A 12,460-nucleotide genomic window follows, 5' to 3' on the forward strand; every position below is an offset into this window, starting at 1 on the left:
GAGGAGATGGAGTGAAAAGGGGAGTCCACCTACTTGGTGGATCTCAAGACCCTAGAAAACCCTAAAGGGTGCTCCATATGAACCATGTCAAACCACAATTTAAGAGGTCTAAAGTGAGCATGCTCCAAGTGACAGATGAAGAAGTGGAAGAGGAGAACAAGTCTATCCCTCACTTCCTGTCTTCCCAAGAGTACAATGGGTCAATGGAGGAGGTCAATCTCTCAGCTCCCCTTCTCCTGAGCTGATGAGCTCATAGACAGGCTGGGTGCTGCCAAGTTTCTCAGTACTTTTGATCTGACATCGGGGTACTGGCAGATTTCTCTGACGGAGGGGGCACAAGAGATATCTTAATTCTCATTGCATGAAGGCCATTCCCTGATTAGGATGATCCCTTTTGGACAGAAGAATGTCCCTGCCACTTTTCAGAGCCTGGTCAACAGGGTCCTAGCTGGGAAGAAGGCATGCTGTGCAGCCTACCTGGAAGGCATAGTTGTCTACAGCTCCAACTGAGAGGAACACCTGTACCACCTCCAGCAGGTGCTTCAGGCCCTTCAGCAGGTGGACCTGATTATCAAGGCCTGTGTGTGCCAGATAGGACAGGATTCTGTGGTGTATCTAGGCCACCTGGTGGGTGGGCGCAAGTTGTAGTCCTCAAGGCCAAGATTGAAAATATCCCGGCCTTGCAACCCCCTAAAACACAAACAGAGGTGAAGGCCTTCATGAGCTACAAAGGATACTATAAGAGGTTTATTAAGGAATATGTAACCATAGTTGTCCCCTTAACAGAGCTCACTTCAAAGGAACAAGACAGATAGGTGATCCCAACAGATGCCTGTCAGAAAGTCGTTGATACCCTTAAAGAGGCCATGTATACAGCACCTATACTTAATGTTCCCTACTCCTCTAAGGAGTTCATAGTGCAGACAGAATTAGCACAGTTTAAGGAGGAGGGCCTGACCAACTGGTAGCCTTCATTAGCAGAAGGTTACTTCCATGGAACAGAGATGGAGTGCGATTGGAAAGCAGGCCTTTGCTGTAGTCCGGCCACCGAAGAAGCTGAAGCCATACCTGTTTGGGACTCACATCCGGGTGCAGACAGACCACAAACCACTAAGATGGTTTATGAAGATGAGGGGTGAAAATCCTAAACTGTTGAGGTGGTCCATCTCCCTACAGGGAACGGGCACTAGGATAGAACACCATCTTGCCAATGCTGATGGTCTATTCAGGTTCTTCCACCTTAATGTTGAGAACTGATGCAGTTTTTCCATGGCAATCATCACAAGTTTTGCTTGCTGCAGGATATGCTTGAAAGCATAATTAACAGTGAGAACAGCAGCTACCCTTTGCCTAACTCCCTAGAAATAGATCCATTGTGCAGTGGACCACATAAAACCTTAGGTTTCACAACTGTTTCACATGTCTGTCATGAGGTAGATGGACAGAATAGCACTCATAGCGTTGGCACCCAATTGCACCTTTTATTGATGCAGTGCTGGCACTGCAACTCTGGCAAAATATCCCTGCCAGAGAACCTCCCATTTTTGTGAGAGGACCTTCAAAAATTCCAGATATCCCTCACCTTCTACAAAAGAAAAAGGGAGCTGGTCAAGAGCTAACAATTTAGCCAGATTCCCATTGTAGAAACAGGTTTTTATTGGTTCCGGTGCTATAGGCAACCCTTTGTTAAACCTAGCATTAATAGTGGCTGTTTTTCTTGTGGTAATACTTCCACAAGTGAATAAGTGTACCAGCAGGAGAAAGATTGCCTGGGTAGTTTGTGGTAGACGTGACTGTATCCTGCTGTGCCTGGTGCCATGCAGAGGTTGCTGCGGTTGATGATTGAATACTATGGGGAGGCTTAAAGGATTGTTTTGTGGGATGCTGCTGCTGGCATCTTTCCCTTCTTCCTTCTGGCTGCTTTACTCTGCCACTTCAGCTTCTAGTTCTATCTCACCGCTGGCAGCTATGTTTTTAGGTGGTCTTCCCGCATAAGATGTTTTTCAAATGAGAAAGCTGGCCTCTGCTACCATAGTGCCCAATTGGCTTACCACAACAAACTTTCTTGTGGATATTGAAGCATACTGAAATGTTATCCTCATGCTGGCTAAGCATAAAGAGTTCCCAAACTAGGATGAAGTGCTCTCTTATTGCTTCGAAGCCTGAAGAATCACAGATAAAGCTAGGTGATTGTGTTGTTTGCCTTCCGGTAGGGCATACTGTGACTGTGGTAGGGGTAGTGATGGTGGAGGGGTCTGCAGGTTTCTGTGGTCTTGCAAATATGGAAGCAGGAGATGTTGGTGCAACCACATGCCTCTGAGCAGGTTGAACGGAGGTGATCTGTACTTCCTCTGTGACACTCTCCACACTGATGATCAGCACAAGCTGCTGCAGCATAGTGTCCTCGCACAGTAAGCACGGTCGACCGCGAGGCCCCGTCTGCCAGCCATGACGCCCCACCAACTCTTCGCCCCTGCAGGATCATCACTGGTGACACTCTACATGCTCCCGATGAACTGTGAACAGGGCACTTCCCTCAGCTTGAGAAGGTAAAATTGCAGTGGTACCTGTTTGATACTGTGTCCGATGCGCGCTCCGTCACATTTCGGCATGAAATTTAGATTTACGCCGGTTTAGCGCTACCTAAAGTAACTTTTAGCGCTATTGACTTTTCAGCACTGTTTTTTGTTTTTTCTTCAAGGAAAATTCATCCCTCCGGTTCTGTTCATTGGATTTTCGGGTTTTTGGTCTTGTTGTGTTGATAAAATTATAATGTATATTTTTTATCCTGTGTGGAGTATTTTTGTGGTGTATTCATTGTTTTACTGTGTGTGTTGCATTTATATCGCATGCCATTACAACGCATGCCATTACAATGCATGTCATTACAACACATGCCATTACAACGCATGTCATCACAACGCATTATAAGGTAAATATTGGAGAATTTTAAGTTTTAGGGTGGGTATGGGTTTAGAGGTAGTTGGGAATAGTAATTTTTCCCCCTACATTACCCAACACTTTCCCAACTGTTGCACTCACTGGAGGGGGAATAATATTTTTTTACCCCTATGCTATACAGCACTTTCCCTTTGTTGCACTCACTGGAGTGGGAATAGTAATTTTTACCCCTACACTATCCAATACTTAACCTACTGTTCCACTAAATGTATTGTGCATTGTAATGGCATGCATTGCGATGTAATGCATTGTAATGGACTGTGTTGTAATGGTAGTTTTAAAAAATGCTTTGTAATGGTATGTGATGTAAAATCATGCGATGTAATGGTAGTTGCGAAGTAAAAACCGTGTTGTAAAAGCATGCTTTGTAATGTATGCATTGTAATGTCATTTATTCAAGCCTGACTGATCTGTGCCAAGCTACCAGAGGGTGAGCACAGGTTATCTTATTGTTTACCTAGCTTTAGGGTGACCAACCGTCCGTAAGTTTCACGGACCGTCCATACTTTGGACCTCACGTCTGTTGTCGTTGAGGATCCCTTTTACCGACGCCTTTTGTCCGTAATTTTAGCAATCACAGGGAAAAGTACTGCTCCCCTGAGAGGCCTCACTCCCCCTGATTAGGCCGCCTCACACTCCTCCTGGAGCATAAGAGCAGCCCCACCTGCCCCATTGTCATTCTGTATGCCGGGTAATAGCCACATAGAAAATGTCAATGGGGCAGTCTGGGGTGTTAAAGCATGCGGTGGTCTCCTACTGCCTTTTATTTTACAGAATGCAGGGGATTCTGTAAAATAAAAGGTCAAACGCCCATGCTGCAACGTGAGAAAACAGTTTACATAAAGATGCCTGTTAAACAAATTAAAAAGAACTGGTTATCGTTCTTTCACTGTCTCTTCATTTTAGTACTGAAGTATTTTCCAATTTATATTCAACAAAGCCATGGTTGCTGCTGTTTCTTTTAAGCAACTAACAACCATTGACAAAGCCAATTGTCCTGGCTTGGGATGCAATGACAGAAACACCATAATACCAGTCGGGCAGAACACTATGCTCAGCGCAGATTTTTAGCCTAGGTGTTTAAAACCACACCCTTAATTACATCGAACACCCATTTGAAGAGACCCCCCAGTCATTTTACACCACTTAAAGCCCTGGAAACAACACCATGTCACCGTAACCTCACCTCCTGGCACTGTGCATCATGCATGACTAATGACTTCTATGTTTTCAGACTGCCTCCGTGCAGGGCCATAGTGAACTCTCCCCCACCCCTTGCTTTAGGAACTACAGCAAGGTGAAGTTCTTGATGGGCTTCCTCAGTCTGCAACTCTGCAGACAAAGACTCAGCTTATAATGTGAAAAGGTGGGTGAGTAAATACGTGAAGGAATGTGTGAATGGCTGGATGGATTACTGAAACGATTAACAAATTAATGAAAGGCTGAATGGATAGATAATGAAAGAAATGATGGATGGATGAGTGAATGAGTGGAAGTATGGATGAGAGAAAAGGTTTTTAGATAGATGGATGTGTTGGTGGAAAGGTAGATTGATGGGTAAAAGGGTGGATGGGTGTGTGAAAGGATGGATGAATGGATGAGTGAAAGGGTAGATGATGGGCGAGTGAATGGTTGGATGGATGAGTGAAAGGATGAATGGACTGATTAACTTATAAGTGAAAGGGTGAATGGATGGATGGATGCATGAAAGGGTGGATGTAAGGATTGATGAGTGAGTGAAAGGGGAGTAGATGGACAAAAGGATGGATAGATGAGTGAAGAAGTGAAAGGGTGGATGGATGAGAGAACAGATTGATGGATGAGTGAAAGGATGGATGAGTAATAGGATTAATGGATGGATTCATGAATGGATGAGTTGATGGGTGGGTGGGTGGGTGAATGGATGGATAAGTGAAAGGGGGATGGTGAGAGAAAGGGAGGATGATTGACTGAAAGGGTGAATCCGTGGAAGAATAAGTGACTGGGTGTATGGATGAGTAAGTGACTGGGTGGATGGATGAGTAATTGAAAGGATGGCTGGATAGGTGAAAGGGTAAATGGCTGGATGGATGAGTGAATAGATGGATGGGTGGAAGAGTGGATGGATGACTGTACGGATGTATGGGGTGAAAGGGTGGGTAGATGATTAATGGATGGATGAGTGAAAGGGTGGATGGAGGGATGGATGAGTGAAATGATGGATGGAAGGATACATGGTGGATAGGTTTGCAAATGGTTGAATATGTTTGGATATAGTTGGGCACATAGATGGAAGGACAGAATGAATTGTGAAAGACTGAATGATAGATAAAAGAATGATTTCACCTTGTAGCACCAATTATCTTAAGTAACATTTCCTATACATTGCCTATCACGTTGATATGAGTCATTGTCTCTATATAATGTGTGTGTGATGTAATGCAGTCCGACACTATGCCCTACATACTTGGGATGAGTAACACTATAAAAGAAATACACATGAGAGACAGTCTATGTGAAGATGAGGATCACCATTGGAGGGTGGTAGCAAGGCCGGACTGGCCGGGTCGGCCATCGGGTGTTTCCCTAGGAGGCTGGAAAGGGGGGGTGGGCGGTTTTGTTACTGGGGGCTGGCACTGCAAAGTTCCTTGTATATCCAGTAGTTTTCAATCAACAATAAAAGCGGCCATTGTCTGGTGACTAATGTACCTGCTGGAGTGAAATGCGAATTCTTAATTGTCTAAGGTAGCAAACTGCGGCCATACTGAAAAACCGTGAAGTGCACGATTGTCTCAACCTATTATTAACTTATTTTGACTTGTACTTAGGTGGTTGTCTATTTACTTACTTATATTCTATTGCGAGACCTCTTCTGACTTGTCAGTAAAACTTACCTTTTGTCCCGAAGTTTTGACCTTGAATTTTGACCTTTTGTCCTGAATTTTTGTCCTGAATTTTGTCCCTTTGTCCTGAATTTTCACACTCACCGTCCTGAATTTGCACCTATGCGAGTTGGTCACCTTACCTAGCTTACCCTGACTAGAGTAGTAGTTCCTGTGTGGCCTGGGTGCATATCACAGCCAACCAGGAACCCAATTTCTAACAGCTTGGAATCGATCGGTTCTTGACTGCTGGGTTATTTTGACCACCTCTCTCACAACATAGAATGTAGTTCTTGGATTATGAAAAAAACACAACATTGGGGTAAGACATAAGGAAAAATAGAGCGAACTTGTAATTGTCAAAACTGTGTTCGTCCACGAATATCCTTTGCCAGAGCTCAAATGAAATACGAGATACATTTTAAAAAAATGGGATTGATAGAAGTAAAATGCACACCTTTTTGATTGTTAGCAAAGTTAACTGTAATACGATTTATCTTCATCTAACTTTTCGATTTAACTGCTGCGTAGTATGTCTTTTTAATGAACATGGAGATTTATTATTTACTGGTTAAACACTACAACGAGCAGTACCACTTTTCACAGTGCATATTTTTGTTAAGAGGCTTTACAGTTCTGTGTGTGCAATTAAAATTTCAGCTTTCAGCCAAGAATGTTCTGCACCAGAAGCTCGTTATGGAAGTTATTTTTCATTCATTTCTCTAAAGCAACCCTGCAACCTTAAAACAATATAAAGCGCCTTACGACTGGCATTCCTCATACCATGCTCACTTTGGTTTTCCAGAATGAAGCTTTGATTCTAATTAAGAAGCAAATTCGAAAAACCTCAGTCTCGCTCATATGTGATTTAACTGGCAGAAAAGATGAATTTGCACATTAAGGTTCATTACAGCTCCCTCTGCCCTTCTTAATCGTTTCTTGCAGCAGAACCGACCTCTTTGCTTTATATTGTGGGAACTGTTCTGTCGGGACATTCTAAATTTGTTTTGAGAATCAGCATTGATTAACCTTAGCTTTTTAAGGGCAAATTAGGGGCAGTGTTTTTGACCAGGAGCGGAGGACGACTCGCCAAAGATGTCCTTTCTGGCAGACAATAGGCTCTGCTTACTTGCAAAATGTTCAGGATTTTGGTGGTAGTACAAAATATATTTATTGGGACAATTGTCCATGAAACATTCAAAAACTATAAGAACAGTTACATATTAAAACCATCCTAAAAAGACACATGCACACACAAATGTAACCCGGACCTTTTCCAAGGCATCTTAATAGCACCGCCTAACAACAAACATGAATCGTGCAATTCCTACTGCAATATCTATAAAACACATTTCCGAGCGAAACCTCATTGCGTCCAACCTCGAATATGTTTGTTATTTTAAAAATAGGGGTCTGAAAAACGTAATACGAGCAGATATAAAACATGCAATCATAAGTTCGTGATTTTGAACATGTTGCTTGTGTTTGCTGAAATAACCCTCCTTGTGAGTCACATGAAGGAAGAATATCCACATGTATTTTCTTTCCTTTGTTACTGTGAATATTGTAATTTGCTTGACAATTATAATAGGCATTGGCAAAGGAGTAAGCCAGGTTGTGGCAAGCGTTCAGCGTGTTTTCATCCTTGTTTTGCTATCACCCAATATGTAAAAGAAATGGCAAAATGTTTTAAAAATAACTATAAAGGGGTGCCGCTCGCAGCCGGACATTGGAGCTGCCGTTTTGGTGACTACGGGGACTACAATAACTGGGAGCCCTGCAAACTAGCCCACCTGTGCCAGAATCGCTCCCACAGCGCTACATCACGGCTCGCGGCCCCCGCTTCGCGGGAGCCGCTCGCCGCCGGACATTGGAGCTGTCGTTTTGGTTACTACGGGGACTACAATAACCAGGAGCTCTGCAAACTAGCCCACCTGTTCCAGAATCCCGCACCCAGCGCTACTTCACGGCTCGTGGGCTACCGATTCGCGGGACGCGGGCGAGCGCACTCCGGGCGAAGCCTGGGCCAAGGACGGGCCCGTTTGAGCCCGTTAGAGCCAGGCCGAGGCTGGGCTAGGCCCCCCTCTAAGGCCTCTGAATTTATAACGAGGGCTACATCAGTACTTGCACACAAGAATGCCCTCACAGAACGACGCCTTTCTATGGACCCAGTATTTTCTAAAAGATCATCTTTGGGGGGCATTACGAACGAGTGTTCGCCAGAAAACCATGGCCAGATCGTTTCGGTTATCGGCCCACAGACTGAGAATACAAATATACAGGAAATCTCAGCATCCTCACCACCCTGTAACATACTGCCAAAACCGCCAATGAATATAGTAACGGGTGTGGCAGTAGTTCACGAAGAGCCCCGACAACTAGTTGAACACTTGCAGGGGGTTGCCTCGAAAAGGAAGCGTGGAGTCACACGAGAAGGCACACAGCAGAAAGGGAAGAAGTCCAAGACCTCTAACCCAAGTACCCAGAGAGAGACCCCTAATGCGGACCCCTCAATTATCAAAGCCCCACAAGGATCCCAGTCTGCAGAAAATGCTCCGAATATGGTCGAGATTGTAACCGCAACTGGATGATTGCAGACTGAGGAAATGTACTGGACAAAAATATTGGCAGGACTGATAATGCACACTCTGGGTAGCATTGACCACAAAATAGTGAGCTGTGGTCATACTAAGGAGTCAGGAAGGGAGGGAGAAATGGATGGCGCACCCCGCTCAAACTTTACTGCCCACCCATTACGGTTCATGCTGTGCAATCATTGGGCACTGATAAGTCGGATGTATAACGTTTCAACGCATGCTTTTACCACGCATGCCTTTACAACGCAGGTATTACAACGCAAGTAGTTACAACGATTTGCGTTGGGGGGCGCTGGATAGTAGAATAGTTTAATTTTCTATTCCAACTCTAGTCCCCGTGGATAGTAGGGAAGGTGTTGGATAGAAAATTAAACTATTTCCTATCCTACAGCGTCCTCCAGCGAAAGTCGTTGTAACGACTTTCGTTGTAATACCTGCGTTGTAAAGGTAGTGTGTGGTAAAAGTTTTGTTGTAAACGATGTTCCCCGATAAGCCGGGGGGGGGAATCGTAAGTAGTGGAAACACAGATCCTGCGGAGTTACACAGGGTAATAAGTAATGATAGGAGAAGAAATGAGGCAAAGAACCCACATCCCTATTTAGATTTACCCCCAGACTGTATGCCCTATGTAGCTGTCCTGACCGGTGTCCCTGAATTTGAACAGGTTATAGTTGAATCTTATGACCAACTTAAAAACAAGACAATACACTGGCTAAACAGTAATAGATCACTGCCCGAGATGTTCACTGCAAGATCCTCTTTGTGAGGAGAGTGAGATGGGTGGGACATAGGCAAAAAATGTAGCAGGGGATTGCATTGTCGTTAATTTCAAAGACCTAAGGGCAGTGCACTATGTCACTAAAGGCCCTCAGACAGGCTCACGATCCAAAATCTAGGTGCAGGATTTAAGTTATTTCTATAGGCCAGTAGATTATAGGTTTAACCATGGGCACTTTGAGACCTATAGGGAGAGGACTGGGCAGCCGGGAAGAATGAGAGGTGGCGTGGATGGAGAGAGGAGCGAGTTTCTGGAAACAGTCACAGTGGGAGGAAACACAAATGACTGTCAGGCAGTCCCACAGAGAGAAGGAGGAGGACCAGCACTTCCGCTATTTAATAAATATGTGCCACTTGGCTGGGGAAGACACCTCAGCGAAGTGGACTGACTACAGGGAGAAGAGTTAGGCCAAGAAAGGGAGCCAAATCCAACACTGCAAGCAGGGGAGCACTTAGAATGTGCTTCTCTGAAAGAGAATCAGTCGACCTCTGGCAATCTAAACCTAGCTAGGATTCAGGTCACCCAAAACAGTAATAGGTCCATTTTACCCATTCGCCCCCTCACACACTGCCATGGAGCTCCTTTGAACTAGCATCCTGGAATGTGACAGGTTTGCCAGCCAAATTCCAAAACCAAGAGTGGCTCGAATATATCAACAGATTTAAAATAATCTAGCTGGCTATAAGTCTTTTGGGGCTCCAGCATGCAAGTCCAAGGCGGGAAGCCTTTTAACATTGGTAGACCGCATGATAGGCTTACGGTTCAAAAGCAGGGGCCTTAATATAATCTTGGTCAACTTTTATAATGCAGGAGGATATAGAGCAAGAGAGCTGGATGAAAGGCTCAATTTGCTGAGAGAGCAGGATCAGGGTACAACGGCTCCATTGTTTCTAATAGCTGGGGATTTTAATTGTCACTTGTGTCCAAATCTGATACCTATGACAGAAGACTGGACCTCATGTAGCCTAGAAGAGGGAGTACACTTTGAGCGCACGCTGGAAAGCAGGATACTGAGCAGGACGATGAAAGGACACACAATGGAACACTCAATGGACTTACTGACCATTGAGCCCAACAAGCAGGTTAACCCTACCTTTAAAGGAAGGGGCTGCAGCTCATACATTGATTTTATATTTGTGTCCCAACTGTTTAAGAAGTGGCTATTGGGATTTGCAATAGAGTGGAGCGGTTTAAGCGACCATAACCCACTAACATTGTTGGTGGCTGAGACAAATGTTAGTAAGGTTATAAGGAGCGGGGTGGGGACAAATATGGAGAAGGTCACGGATCAAGGCAAGCACTTCAAATGGTCTAGACTTAACGGAGAAAGCTTTTATAAGTCCCTTGCGGAAGAGGGGAAACAGCTCCTGGAGGTGTGCCTAGATATAGCAGTGGAAGGACCCCCGTTAGTGGAGGCATTTGAAGAAATAGGGCGGCTGATAGATGGTCTCATGCAGACGACAGGGCAGGGTAAGGGCAAAAATGATCCCAAGTGGTTTGATGGAGGGTGCTCCCTAGCACAGAGGAATTTAAGAGCAGCCCTTAAATATAACCCAAGGGATAAACAGAGGGTTATGCGCTGCAGACTGAGAATACTGTAAGGCAGTAAGGCGCCGGAAGAACGCACTCAAAACCCAAACGTGGGAGGACTTGAGAGGAGCTGCTGAACAGAAAGAACGGAAAGACCTGACCACTTTCTGGAAGATAGTTAATAATCCTTGCTTCCAAGACACACATAGCCCACAGATAGCATCTAATGTGCTTCCTGAACAGTGGGTGGAGCACTTTAGAGGGCTATGTAACCGGGGGACTACCGAGATACAGGAGAATGAGGAAGGGGGGGGGAGGGGGAAGGGAGCGCTAGAATTCACTCTAGAAGAGATCAGCGTGGGTATCCTGGGCCTTACCCGAAATAAGGCTCCGGGACCAGATGGGATACCCCCGGACCTTTTCTTAAGCAAGGTGGACCTATGGGGGCAAGTTTTAACAAGAGTAATAAACGCTTCCATAGCTTCGGGGCTCCCCCGCTCATGGTCAATGGCTATAATAGTGCCCATTTTCAAAAAGGGGAACAGAGACAGCCCCCAATGCTACCGTCCTATCTCCCTGATAAACGTGACTGCTAAAGTGCTGGGTTGAGTTGTCTTAAATCGCCTGATGAGCTGGGCTGAGGACCATCACATCCTTACTGATGTTCAGTACGGATTTAGGGCCAATAAATCAACGACAGACCAATGCTTAAATTTATATTTACTAGTGGCAATATACACCATTGCCACTAATGAAGCGATTTATTTAGCCTTCATGGATCTTACCGCAGCATTTGACTGTGTGAACAGGAAGCGGTTGGGGGCCTTAATGTCTAACCTAGGGACGGACCAAGATCTCATTAAGTTCCTGAGAGCTTTGCATTGGAATACATCGGCCAAAGTTAGGTATAATCTGGATTGTGGTAACACCGAGCCTTTTATTTGCACCAGCGGGGTAAGACAGGGGTGTATTCTGGCCCCGTTCTTGTTCTTCCTGTATATCAATGGCCTAGAACAATTGCTAAGAAGCCTAAAGGTGGATCTTGGTCTCTTGGCTTAGGGGGATAGGAGTTGGAGGCCCAGCCCTGAGCCTCCTGGCCTCTTTTCTACATCAAAGAAAACAAAGGGTAAAGCTGGGTGACTTTTTGTCCCCCTCCAAACCTGTGCAATGTGGGGTCCCGCAGGGATCCTCTTTAAGTCCCACTCTTTTCAACATCTACGTGGCCCCACTTGCCAGGGTAGTGAGATATTTTGGGATTGAGGTATTGTCGTATGCTGACGACACTCAAATTATGGTCTCCCTTACACAGTCTGTGAATGACTCAGCCCTGAATTTTAGAACTTGTATGGAGGCAGTATCCCAATGGATGATCCAGAATTTTTAAAAACTTAACGGAGAGAAGACGGAGGTTTTGATCTTCGAGGGTAATCAAGACGTCTGGTCAAATGACTGGTGGCCGGCCTCCCTTGGGGATTGTCCCCTTCCCTCTTACTCCACTAGGAATCTGGGTGTCCTGATAGATACCTCTCTTTCTTTTGACCATCAGGTCAGTAGGACTGATTCCACCTGTTGTGGTATTATTAGGATCCTAAGAAAGATTGCATCCTATATTTCCCCTGACGCCCGGAAGCAAGGCACAGTGGCTCTCGTTTCCTCGAGGTTGGATTATTGCAATGCACTGTATGTGGGCCTAAACAAGAGCCTTGTTCATCGCCTACAGATAGTGAGGAATG

The sequence above is a fragment of the Lissotriton vulgaris genome, chromosome 9, assembly GCF_964263255.1.
Source record: "Lissotriton vulgaris chromosome 9, aLisVul1.2, whole genome shotgun sequence".
Lineage (NCBI taxonomy): Eukaryota > Metazoa > Chordata > Amphibia > Caudata > Salamandridae > Lissotriton > Lissotriton vulgaris.